Here is a 14,122-nt window from a genome sequence, read left to right as displayed (position 1 = left end):
GTTTGGCAAGAAGACATATAGCTTCCAGTCTGAGAGTTTAATATATCTGAAATGTATGGTGAAACTTTTCTTGGTCATGAGAATGGCCTTATCTTGCATTGTTATAAGTTTAGCATGATGATATTTTAATTCTTGCAAAGTTCTCTGCTACATTTATGCATCCAGAAGATATTTTCCCTTTCAAATGCAGTAAGATGACACAGTATGTCTCTGAAAGTAATACTCTCACAAAAAATGGTGAGACTTGGCTCCAAAAAATATTCTTGAATCTAAATTTCATAAGTAAAGACAATTGGTTGTACAGAATCATTAGTCTTTTTATCCATTCCTTTTGTTGAGACAAGTAGGGGAAAATCTTACCTGCCTGGTCTGGCATAATGATCTTGAGTCAGTGGACAAGCTGTCATGATTTCAGTCTCCTTTTGAGTTCCCCTCTCACCATTTTCCAGGCACTCCTAGTGCCTGGGATGGTATTTTTAAATATCTACTGAGCTGTGCTGCTTAGGATTGACATTTCACTCAGTTTGCACAGCCTTCCTTTGTGTGACAGTTAATTTAAACCTCGTGCTTCTGTCCTGGCATAATTTCACCATCCTCGTCAGGTGGGCAGCCCCTTACCTGAAGCCACAAGCCACTTGATGAAGAAATCTGCTTACATGACTTTGAATGATTTATCTGCTTGCATTTTTCCCAGAATTTGCAGAACCAATGGCCTGGGAAGACAGTGGTGTAGGGAAAAGCACCATTGGGAACGTTCAGCTCCTCATGATGGAGGTAGAGCTTCACTGTGCGAGCCAGGAGCTGGATTTTTGCACGGTGTCCTGAGATGGCTCTGTCTGTTTGCAGTGAGTAAAAACCAGCTCAATACAGCTTGTGGAGGCTCCCCCTTTGGGCTGGCTTGGCTCTCTAGGTCCCAACTCCTTTTCCAGAAGGTTCAGGGGACAAGAAGCTTAGGCATGTTTCAGAACAGAACTCCAAGCAGCCTGTGGCTGTACCCCAGAATTGTGTTTGTGGGCACACGGGTTTTCTCTCTTAGATTTCTCCCATTCTTTGAGCAATAAAGTGAAGGATAGCTGGTTGGCTTTTTAAAAAATATAATGATATTTTAAGTGTACTGTCTGTCTGAGTAATGCAAAAATCTTAGTGATTCCCCTCTGTGAATAGTGTTGCCTAAAAATTACTTTAAATGTCCAATTATTTGGTATTACAATTCTGTCTCAATTTTTTTGAGAAATGTATTTTATTCTGCTAGCTGTATTCCCTCCTATACGTGGTAGGCTTTATTTTTTTTTCTCTCTTTGTCTATGTACTTATTTGAAAATGCTCAGTAGACTAATTAAGGTTCCTGAAGGTTTAACCTTGTCCTATCAGTAGATCCTGAGACTTGCCATGGTGTCAGCTCAGCAAGCTGGAGGGAAGGGTTCCAGAAAATATTAAGTAATGTTGCCAAACAGGGCTTTGCTGTTGAAATTACTCATTTCACAGAGCTTAGGTCAATGTTAATGTGACAGGGGACATTTAATCCTGTGGGAAGGTGTTTACATCACATGGTTTTAAAAGAAATTTTATCACCTGAGTCTAAAGGAAACTGTGCTGCTTGTATTTGTCTTAATTGTTCTTTAATTTGTGAAAGAAAACTGTACTTTTAATTAATTTCCAAACAAAAGCAAATTGTACACTTTGCTTATAACTGAGTGCACTGGGATGGATCTGCATCAGCAGAGAATATTCACCTATTTTTGTGTAAAGGAAACATATTTCTGAAATGACTGCCAAAATATTAGGGGGGCACTCCCACCCTAGTTATTTCAAAAGAAAGGCCAGAAAGTTACAGCAGCTCAGGTCAGCCAGATCCTGCTCTCCTTGATGTCATGGTGTGATGCCATCAAACAGTGCAAGCTTCTGGTGCTCTACCTTTTGTTTGATAAAATGAAAAACATTTAAAATGTCTCTGGTCTTACCTCATGGAACAATTGCTAGTCCTTTTAATTGAGATTTTGCACCCTAGCTCTGGAATACATATTATTTTCTCATAAGAGCTTCTAATTCCCTTCTCTTTGTGAGACAGATATCTTCACTGGATTTGCAGTACTCAAAAATAATAGGGGGCAACATAATTTATATTTTTGCATTTTTTAATTGTCCAGATAGTAGATGATGTCATTACCTGGTGTTGGGGCCAAATACATAATGTATACACATCCCAGAGGAAAGATTTGTGCCAAAATCACACCCTTACCTATAGCAGTGACAAGCCTCAAAAAATATAAAGCTACATCAAAATGAAAAAACTAAAAAAAAAAAAACCAAAAAAATAGAGCAAGCAAGAAAGAAATCTCCTTTTGTTGCATAATAGTGAAGAGATGTATCAAAATCCATAAATTAGGCAGAACTTTAAATCCACATATAATTTCAATTACATACATCTGTTTCTCCTTAGGAAGAATGAAGTGAGGTCAATAACTAAACATTTTACAGCCATCAAGATTCTGGGATGCTTTTAAAGCTATATACATGTGTGATTTGTAAGAAACCTATTTATATGTAAAATTTCTCATTTGAACATTCATTCTTTTTATTATGCAAACACAAAATTTTTTGGAAGCTCCAGGCTTGGAAGTGAAGTGAATGCACGTATTTCAGCCCAATAGTATTGCTCTATTTTTTTTTTTTATTTAACCCCCTGGTGTTTCTGTTACCATGAAGAAAAATATCTGTTTAACTTTCAGATCTGCAGATAGCAGGGAATACATGGGGCATAGATTTTCCTTCAGAAAAGTATGTAAAAGGTTTCTGAGTTCTTTGACAAAAATAAAAATGAAAGCCTTAATGGAGGTTTTTGAGAGAAGATGAGCAAGGGTGGAACACTGTATGCTGGGACTCAAGGTAGAAGATTTTTGAAATCTTTGAATTATATGTAATTTCATGTATTTGAGTGGCAGTTCCTGCGGTTCTCTCACCCAGTACCAGGCACAGCCTTGAACAGAGCACCAGCTCATTCAGCAGAACATAATTTTAACAGTAATATTAATGAAGCTGATGACTTTACTGATAAGTTTTATAGAAACACAGAACAAAAAGGAAATACATTTTACATTCATCCCAAGTGTAGGAAATAATGTATTGACCCTCCTCGAGCTTGCAGCCTTTTCGAATTCCTCAAATATTAAAAAGTGAGCAAGGACTTAAGTAAGCTTGCTCAACAATAAATCAAACAAGAAAGCAGAATCGCTTGGAATGCATAATCATAAAACCTTCATGCATAAAATAAAAAGGAAAATACTGACCTAAATTGTTAATAACAGGAAAAGTCTGTTAATACCTGTTGTATAAACCCCTAATCTTTACAGTTGTTAACAGAAACTGGAGTGCATGCATAAAAACCATCTCTTCACAGCAATACTGTTATCCACATCAATCAAGATAATCCCACAGTAAAACCTTGTTAAAGAAGAGATGTGGCATGTTTGGATAATGTCAATGATTAGAAAACATGTCCCAGAAAATGCCATGCAAAACAAGTTTAAATATTAATGCACACCTTCCTAGCCCTTTTCAAACTGAGTCTCAAATTATTTACGTGGACCTCAAGGGCTGAAATCTGATTTCACTTCCAGATGTGAAACAAACAGAAGTTTCTGTGTGTTTGAAAGCAAAGTGTAATTTTGTACCATAAAACTTCACAGCTGTTATTTTTGGGTTTTTTTCACAAAATATGAATTTTCTCTCTTCACAAGGGTGAATTGAGTCGCAGAGCAGGGACGTAATTGATTGAATGTGAACACAGCACATCTTGTTATCTCTTGCTACCACTTCCTCCTTCATGGCTCAAGGAAACCCATGCTGCTGGTTGAAATTCATTCCACCTTAGGCTGACAATGCATTTGATCACAGCTCATCAAAGAGGACAATTTTGTTCTTTAGACTGCACCATAAATTAGGTGCCTGGAAGATTTTCATAGGGTGTATGGTGTGTTCTGGAGAAATCATTGAAAAAGACAGAATTACACACTAAACCCCTGTGAACAATCATGTCCTTATTTTCTGCTCTAGATTGATGGTAATTGAATATGATTTGCACTTGCAGGTTGGCATTCATAGACTGCTAATCACTTGGGAAAATACAACACATTGAGCTCTCAAGTGTTGTTCTGCTGTTGTTTTTCAGGGCAATCAAACAATTGGCTCTCCTTGTGTGCTTTTGAGGAAGGTGGTGTTAAAATAAATATGTAAGTGAAACAGAATTAGTTCAGCTAATTTTAGAGAGGTAGAGTTTAAAAGTCTGGATCTTAGCTGGTTCTTGTGATTTCACAAATCTGGAGTATGCTGTCTTATAAAATGCCTTTTTCTGTCCACAAATTTAGCAGGACCTCCTTAGCAGACTCAGGTGAGTATGTTGTAGCTATCCAAAGTTAGAGGAATGGGTGTCACCTAAAGTTAAATTGAAAATAAGGCACCTTTCTGCAGACCTTAGCAAAATTGGAGCTTTTTGAACTTTCTGGAGCAGTGCAACAGTCAAACCCTACAGAAACCAACAGGCATGGGAGAAACACAAAGGAAAGCATGAACATAGAGTAGAAGTAAGGTTCACACTAATACATAAAAATAGTGTGAAAGTCTGTGTTTCAATAAGAAGGTGGTCAGGTTTGTAAATGGAACTCATCAATATTATAATTTTTGAATGAGAAGGCTCACAAAGAGCAGAATTCATTATCCAACAAGGCCTCAGTTCAATTCAGCTGCATGAAATGCTGTGTGGATTTAAGGATACAGCTGAAAACCTGGATGATCAGCTGGGTAGCCTTACCAAATGAGAAAGAAAATGTGAGGAAGTACACCATGCTAAAGCACATCTTTATTAAAGGCCTGCATGGAAAGACTACATGTAGGAAAGAACTTGGCTTGTTTTGGTTTTTTAGGTTTTAGTTTTTAAAGTAGAAGAAATATAATATCTCTGACCTCCTTTCTGTGAAGAAAATAAAAGTAATTAAAAATTATTTTATGATAATTTAAAATAAAAAAATAAGATATTATTTGGTACAGAAATAAGCATCCTACCTGTAGAGCTTCTCAACTGTGATTAAATTTTTTAATTGTTTTTAAAACCTCCAATCAACTGTGACAAAAATTTGTGGTGCACCTTAAGCACAAAAGAGAGGAAAGTGATTCTGGCTGTGGACTGAGCTGTAGGAATGCTGCTTTCTATTTGTGGTTCTTTCCCTTTATGTTAAACATTTATGAATAGCATGTGCTTGACCTAGACGGCTGCAGAAGGACGTGGGAGCCCCATATCTTCAAGAACATCCAAAATCTGGAGTTTTGCTTGTGTGGGCCTATGCTGATCAAATATAACCCCTTCTAATAAGTGGGAGTGGAAATGGAAGATAAATCATGCCTCATTCTGTCATTGTTCTTTTGAGCTTTTTTAAACCTTGTTCTTCTGGGCTTTTTTAAAATCCATGTTGGCCTCATGTTGGCTTTTTTTAAATCCCTGTTGGCCTCATGTTGGCTTTTCTTAAATCTGTGTTCAATTGACCTGGGGCCACCAGGTGGCATCTGGCCATGCTATTAAACACTCCCAACATCCAGAGTGGATGGATTGCATCCAAAATGCCCATGGGGAGCACGTGTAACCTAGTGGGCTGCACTGCAGATATCCAAAAAGTGCCAGGTCACTGCACCAAAGGTGTGACAAGGGCAATTTTAATGGTTTAATAACTGCAGAGAGAGAAATTCTTGTGAGTAGGAATGGTTTTGGCTCCCGAGTTTACTGGAGTAGCTGTAGTGCTGGTGAGCTAGGATTTCTGACAGTATGCACAGAAAGATCCTTTACGAAGCTAAGAACTTATGAAATGAGAATTTTTATTTATTTTTTTTTAACTTGAGTGTCAGTGTTCCTTAATCATAGTAATTATCAGCTGTGATGATTAATGCCTGGTGTAAAGGTGAGCTAGAGCATTGTGAGTAATGGAAGTATTTACAAGAGATGGATGTTACCAAATATATGAGGATTTATTTCCTCTGAGAAAACAGAGGACACAACATGTACAAGAAAGAGGGTCACAGGGAGAGCAGGAAAAATAAAATGACTTTTAAATTGTCATTACAAAGGTGGCTGTGAACAATTTACTTAAGGGAGGAATAGAACTCACCTTTATTCAAGGAATAGGTCTGAACCATGCATTTTTTCATAAAGTTGTGATTCAATTTTAGAACTTGGTTCCAGATGAATGGCCCATAGGCAGTTCAGGAAATCCTTATACTTCTGACTTCCAAGAGCAGTGATGTTTGCTAAGCAGGACCAGTCTGTCCTCACCTTGTTTCTCCCATGTGCCCACACTCTGCAGTTGGAGGAAGGATTTAGCTGCTTCACTCTAACCCAGCATGACTGTTTCTACTTTTCTGTAGCCCAGATCATGTGTGTGGAGAGCATAGAAAGGAATGGGCAGCATTTGTTGGCAGCATGTTATTCTTTTCCTTTATCACTCGCTTGTCAGCAGCCCTGAGATGGTTTTAGAAGTCAACAGAGCAAAGGAAGCGTTGCAAGAGGCATTGGAGGGGAAGCGTTTGTTTGCCTCATTATGCTAATTTCTCCATTATCTCTGGGGTAGTGCAGCATCTTGATCCAGGTGAATTTCCATTCAGCTCTTCATTCCGTTGTTCATGGTTTCCCACTCTGTAAAACCGGGGTGCTGTGGTGAGAAGGAGCGATGGGAAATACACTGTGAGATGCCCAGCTTGTGTCACAGTAAAGGCCATGAAATTCTCCAGATGCAGCGCCATAATAAACTGTCAGGGAATAAATCATGCAGCCCAGCCAGGGATTAAACCATGCAGCCCAACATTTACACAGCCAGGCAGCAAAAGCAGAGATTTTCAGGTTCATACCTGAGTAAGTGCAGCAGGATTGCTGCTGACACAGCGAGGCTCTGGAGCTCCCACGTGCATCACTGCAAACCGGGCAGATTTGTCACCTCTGTGCTTTTGGGCACTCCAATTTTCACTCAGGAACCTGTGAAATGTCTGAAGGTAAGAATCCTGCCCTTCAGTTTCCCCAGTTATAAAGTAAAAAAATAATTTTTGTCTTGCCGAATGCCGGGGTTGTTTAAGTTAACTTGAGATTTAAAGATGGAGTGCATCAAAAAAAGCACAAAATAGTTTTAGGTTTGGTAGCTGCACATTAGTGCACAGATAGTTAAAAGAAAAACTAGTTTTGAGCAAATTCATATGCAATTTCTGTAGACAACTGCCATTATCCTGTGAGGCACAAGTATTGCCAAATTATGAAACTAATTACAGATATTAAACTCAATATCAGTCTTTAAACCCTCTGTTGCCTTTTTTTCTTCCTTTGAAGGCTTTTTATTATTTTTTTATTACTGTGGATACCTATAAAACTTTTAATTTGAATAATTTAGAAATTTGCATTTAATTCTATTATATTTCTTTTCATGTTACTGCAGTGTTGTCTTTGGGCTTTTAATTGATTTTTTTGTTATTGTCAAACACTTTGAAACTTCTGAAATGAAGTGCATGAAAAGAATAAGTAATAACCCAGTCTTAAGAGAAAACCAGCAATATTTTATTAAAGAGAATCTTTCATAGAATTAAATCCTGTGATTTTAGTATTTTTTGAGCAATTACAATAGCGTTTGTAGCAGGTCTTATGGAAGTAATGTATCTGCATCTATAGAGCAGGCATAGAAAATGCTGCAAATACATGCCTTTGATCTAAATGACAGAAATAAATTTGCTAGGGACACGGTAGAATTAAGCATGTTTAAAGTGACCCATATTGCTTGAAGTGCAGGTAGAGTATTTCTCCTTTTGATCAGACCACTTGATTTACAGCATAAATAAAATTAAGTTCTATGCATAATACATGTAATATAATTTGGCACATTAACTCTTACAGATGGAGGTTAATATTTTATCTATCCCCTATTTTTTTTTTTTTAATTTTTTCCTGTTCTGCAGTTAAATTTATCACGAGTCTGCAGGCATGACTTGCTGCTACACATGGACACGAACAATTAAGTTTTCAGTCAGAACTACAGGGAGAGACTCCAATCCAAGTGCACTCACTAAGCCTTTTCGTAGCTGCATTGATAAGGCAGGAAGAAGTTCATGTGCAAGAAATATGAAGTGAAGGTGCAAATCTCATGCTTGGCTGGTATTTTGTTATCTAGGAATAAGTTGATCCTGAGTGGCATCAGAGAAGCTTTACTCTCAGTGTTTCTGTTTCTTTTAAACCTGTTCTAAATCTTTTGGACCCTTATCATTACAGGGAACTCAAACTTGTTAATGTTGTGATTCGAGTTACCGTTCCAGAAGGTTTTAAGCAATTTTTTAGAAACTGTTCATTAATATTCAAAGCTTTTTAAGAAAAGTCATAGACTTGTGTCTAATATTCAATAAGACACATTTGTGTTGCTTTTTATAGATCTGGGAGTTGGAGATGTGCTTTCTAGTTTAAAGCAGTCACAAATGCCTTAAATCATTATGATAAAATTAGAATATTGAAAATACCATCAAACTGGTGTTCGTTTTTTTCCAACATATCCAAAGACTCTATGATTCTAAAATAAACTGCATATAAAATAATGATGCAATCAGTAATTTTTTTCAGTTAATCATTAACTGCTGTAATTGATTTTGAGCACAGCATACTGCTATGTGTACTCCTTGTTTGAATAGCACAAGGGTTGGCAGTCTGGGTTCCTACAGAGCTATAGTATTTTAAACTCCCTTGAGAAGGGAGGCAGACTAAATCTATGATGACTGTTGAGTGAAATCTGACATGTTTAAAGAAGATGCTTCCATTGTCTGACCTTTCACTTTCTGGTAAATTCTGAACTACTTCTTACCTATTGAGGTACCCAGCATGTAGAGCTCCCACTCAACGCTGTCAGATTATGGAGCTTTCCTTCTATTCATTTTATCACAGCACTCACAGTACTTTGGGTTTGAGATTAAACACTTGTGTGAGAAGTATTCAGGCTTTTTCTGTAGCCTTCAAGACCTGGATGCTGCCCCAGGGGATAATTCAGGAGAGGAATCTCTTGTGACCAACTGTCTAAAGAGCCTTCTGAGTCCAACTTCATGCTTAACTAAATGGCTGTGTTGGGTTGCATTCAGAATATTATTCCTCCACAAATTCCAGTGCTAAGTGTGCTCAAGGGGATGGGGACAGCAGCAGTGCCAGTCTGAGTTTGCTGCGATATTTTTAATTATTTTTTGATATTTTTAATTATTTTTTGATCAACAATATGCAGACCCCAAAGAAATAAAAAAAACCCCCTAATACTGGAGATACAAATCTGCATTGCTGAAAGAATTACCAGAGTGATACAGGAAGAGATTCTTGTGTAAGACTTGATTTGTAATTATGGATTGTTAGATCCTGTCTGTACTCAGTTCTCAAATGCATAATTTATGAGTAAAGCCTGAGTAAGTTTTTCAGCCAATAAAAACAACAGTGAAATTGGAATTTACGGGATTACGAGCACAATAAATTTTATGAACAGTTATAGTTTTTCAGTCTTTTTCTCCTTTAACAGAAGAGAGACAAAGAAGTTCTTATAACCCAAAAAGTCAAGGAGTTGCATTTCCACTTGAGAGCTTTTATGGGAAGATGCAGTTAGACACAAAATGTAGAATAAGCAAAACATAGGTGAGATTTAGTTTAATAGACATGATAATCTGAAATCTCATTTTGTTTAAACAGCAGGAGCCAAAGAAAGAAAGCTCTCAAAAATTTGAGGCAAAATTACCAGTGCTTTTTCACAATGAAGAATTTTCTGGGAGGCCGAAAGGACTTCCATACTGGTTTTACCAGTTTTCAGTACACATTGATGTTCAGAACAACTCAATTCTTGCTCAAAGGTGATTGTAAGTTGCATGAATGCTGCAGAGAGATAAAATTATTACAATAAACGTGATCTGCTGTTGATTACTATTTTAAAATAATGGATATAAAGTTCAGAAAATTTATGACTAATATAATATTAGTCAAAGCAATATCAAATGCAGTCATGACAATTTCCTTAATGATCAAGAAACCTCACAGTGAGCTGGGAATGAAGATATGGGATAGTGAAGCACACATGAATGAAAAACTTAAAAAATTTTGTTGCAATTTACAGCCATTTTTTTTAGTGTTTTCCTACAAAAATACTTCATTTCACAAGCTAAAATACTGATTCGACTGGCCAAAAATTAAGTGATTAAAATTGTGCTTTACTATCTCAAATCAATAGCTCACTTGTTGAAAAGAATTTGAAAAAATGCAAATCTCACTCAAATTTTTGTCTGCAAGATTCAAAAGAAAAGAGGGAAGATGGGGAGAATGGAAAGCAATAGGTGAGTCTCTCTTCATATTTGAGTCTGGATGGTTTGAATATTTCTTAAAAGTCTTCAGAAGTCTTTTGAAAAGCTTCAGATGTCAAAATGGAAACACCTGAAGGCCTATTATCAAAATAATAGCCTCTACAGTCTGTGAACTTGGATAAAGAGAAATGACTCATCTCCAATGATAGGGGACTGATGGATTCCACTGCCAGACAGTGACTTGTGTGACATGACTGGATAATAAGGGCTTTTACAAACTCCTTTGCCTATTTAATGGCCTAAAAATGGATTTTGAATCACAGGCTAGGATCAGGCACCCAGAGATGGATTCCTTGCTATTTTTAAGAACTCTTGAGACTGCAACTATGGATGGTATCTATGCACACTCTTTGCTTAAGTGGTAAAATATTCTGTCCTCTTTAGTGAACAAGGGAGTAGCTATTCCTGTAATTTTTAATATGAGCTTAGAAAATGTAACTGACAGTGATAACCTCAATGAACCATCCTGGAGACTACAGGTATTCATTAAATAATAATCACTCTTTGTAGTGCATTAGCACAAGGAGCCTTAGCCATGGACAATGAAGCTGTTCTGCCAGTTAGCAAAAAAACCTCCCCTGGCAGAAAGACCTTCCAATTTAAATTCTCAATGTGACACAACAGTTGGATGCAGGAGATGATAGAGCAGGTAAAATGCTGTAGGGGTCTTTTTGGTAGTATTTAATTTATAACACAGAGATCTTCAAGTGTATTCTACAGGTTTTGAAGTATGAGAATGTGATTAAAAGGAAGGTATGTGCTCATGGATTTCAAAGAGAAATTCAATCTGTTGGATTCATTGTATTCATGGGAGACCAAGTAAAATATCAAGCTCTTTGTAATAACTGAGTAAATATTTTATTCAGAATAATTAGAGTATTGTTTTACAATCATTAAAAGGCTTGCTAAAAGCTATGCCATTCATTATTATCTTAAAAATATTTATATTGGGTCTTTGGAATAATTACAAACAGCAATTCTTCATAAGATAAATGGGTAGGATTAAAAATAAGCACATACAAAGCTATTCATCAATTAAATAAATCAGCCCATGCTACGAAAACTCCATGAAAAGATACCTTGGAAATTTAGTTAATATCAAGGCATTACCTATTACATGAATGTTGATTGTTTGGACATGACAAGAAGAAAATCTTAGAAGTCTAGTCTAGATAAGATTAGAGGCTTATTTTCTTTTTAAAATACAGGGGAAGTAGTATGGACACCAAGAGATTTTGATCTTTTTCTTAGAGTGACTCTAATACACCTGTGCAAAAAGCCAGATTATGCTGTATATCCCCATACAGACATAGGAGGGAATTGTGTCTGTTATGTGTTGTATGTAGCCTAGAGCCACATTTCTCTTCACAGAGAAAAGCAAGGCACAATTCTCCCCAAGAATATTCCTGAGATTCCCATTCTCTGAACCTCAGACGAAGGAAAAAACAATTTTTATCTCGTTTGCTGTGCCTGTGTTTGTGCCAAAGTAGACTGCAATATGGAGATTGTTCACCCAAAGTGATGGGGTTTTGTTTCCTTGGTCTATCAGGGCCAAGAGTGTTTGTGAGTTTGGACTGTTGGGTGAGAGTCACGAGATTCTGGGCAGTGTGTGCAGAGCTGAGTGCTTGGCAGATTCAGTTTAGATGCAATGTAATATAGTATCATATAATACAGAGTAATATAGTACAATAAAGTACTTAATTAGCCTTCTGATAAGATGGAGTCAGACGCATCATTCTCTCCCCCTCATCGGGGGCAAAAATATCCACTACACATGCCCACCCCAAAAACCCTTCCAAACCCACCATCCTATAGTCTTCAAATGTTTCATTTCATGGCCCTCTGTAGGCTATTTCTTACCTAAACACCTGGTGCCTTTGGAAAGCAGACCTGCAGGTCTTTTTAGCCAAGAGTATGGGAAATCAGTAGGTCCAGCTGTAGGCAAGTGATGCCCAGCAGTCTCTGGGTCATCAGAGACCACGTCAGCATCAAGAAAAGGGTGCAACATGTCTGGGTTTGTGCTTTTTGGAGCTTTAGAAAGCTAACAAATATTATCAGCCTGGGTGGTGGGGCAATGCCAGGCTGACCAGGCAGCATTTATCACCTTCAGCAGAACTGCGCCTTGTCAATGTATAAGCCTCTCAAATACACCAGGGGAAACAGTGGTGTAGTGACGCCACATAACAGAGAGATGAGAAGAATAGTAGCTGAGGAGAGGCCAAGGACCACCCCCAGCTTGCCTGCACAGTGTGACACCCACACTGGGTCCTCTCTGTCCCCCAACATGTCACAGCTGCTGTCCTTTCTCCCACAGTGTCCCAGCCTCCAGCTGTCCCTGGGCTGTGTGAAGGAGTCTCACTGAGACCCTCTTGGCACATTGTCTGCAGAGAAACTTCAGAGACCAAACTTCCTGTGCTGAGCAGCTGTGAGAGTCTGTCCAAAATATCCCTCATCTGCCCCACAATCCCTCAAACAATTTGGGGACCACTGAAGAAAAGACCTCCCCTGCCTAAAATCTCTGGCTCTGTAGGAGTAAGTTACACATGCCAAGGGCTCCAAGATCTGAGAGCACAGTGCTAAGTTATTGTTCACAGGTGGTGTTTGCTGTATGCTACACTGAGCCCAATAAGAAGAGGGGAACCATGTCCTTTTTGCAACAACAGCCTTGGGAGCTGTCCCACCTCTCGGCCTGGCTGGACTTCTCCTGAGTTTCGGGTGGTCTCCCACAGAAGACCCTCACCTGCTTTACAACCACCGTGACAGACAGACTGAGATGTAAGAAGCCTCTCCATCAAGGACTGAGACATGAAACTCCTAAAAGGCCCCTCTGCTCCTTCCAAGGACTGAGACATGAAACCTCCATGTGGAAAGGCCCCTCTGCTCCTTCCAAGGACTGAGACATGAAACCTCCATGTGGAAAGGCCCCTCTGCTCCATCAAGGACTGAGACATGGAACCCCCCTGTGGAAAGGCCCCTCTGCTCCTTCCAAGGACTGAGACATGAAACCTCCATGTGGAAAGGCCCCTCTGCTCCTTCCAAGGACTGAGACATGGAACCCCCCTGTGGAAAGGCCCCTCTGCTCCATCAAGGACTGAGACATGGAACCCCCCTGTGGAAAGGCCCCTCTATTCCTTCCAAGGACTGGGAATGGAACCCCCATGTGGAAAGGCCCCTCTGCTCCTTCCAAGGACTGGGACTGAAACCCCCATGTGGAAAGGCCCCTCTGCTCCTTCCAAGGACTGGGACTGAAACCCCCAGCCAGGGGAGGTGTGTGGGGGAGGCAAGCTGACCAAAGCGAGATGTTTGCCTGCAGGTTGTGACCACTGGACCACGAAAACAATGGCTGTCATTTACTGCTGAGAACATGGACTACCTGTTGCATCTATTCCTTATTGTATCTATTTCCTGCCCCTCACAATTTTCAATAGAGCTATCATAATAAAAACCTCTGAGTTAGCTAGAGATTTGAGATCTCCCCGACATAACAGGCGGATCTTCGGCTGGACTGGGCCAAAGGACTTTTTCTCTATGTTTGGTAGCTATATCCCCTCTTTCTCTTCTCTCTCTGTATTTTTCTTTCCCTTAATCCCTCTACTGCATTTTGTTATGGTCATTCAATAAAGGTGCATTTGTTTTGATTATCATTGCAAACCCCCCTTGTGCTGTGTTGGTTTTTGCATCCTGAGATCAATCCAGGAACCATCACAAAAACCGTTCGTAAGGACAGATCATG

Source organism: Melozone crissalis, unplaced genomic scaffold, assembly GCF_028551555.1.
Source record: "Melozone crissalis strain CALT ecotype California unplaced genomic scaffold, PUWL_Pcris_2 ptg000039l_1, whole genome shotgun sequence".
In the NCBI taxonomy this organism is placed as follows: domain Eukaryota; kingdom Metazoa; phylum Chordata; class Aves; order Passeriformes; family Passerellidae; genus Melozone; species Melozone crissalis.
This window is presented reverse-complemented; position numbering follows the sequence as displayed.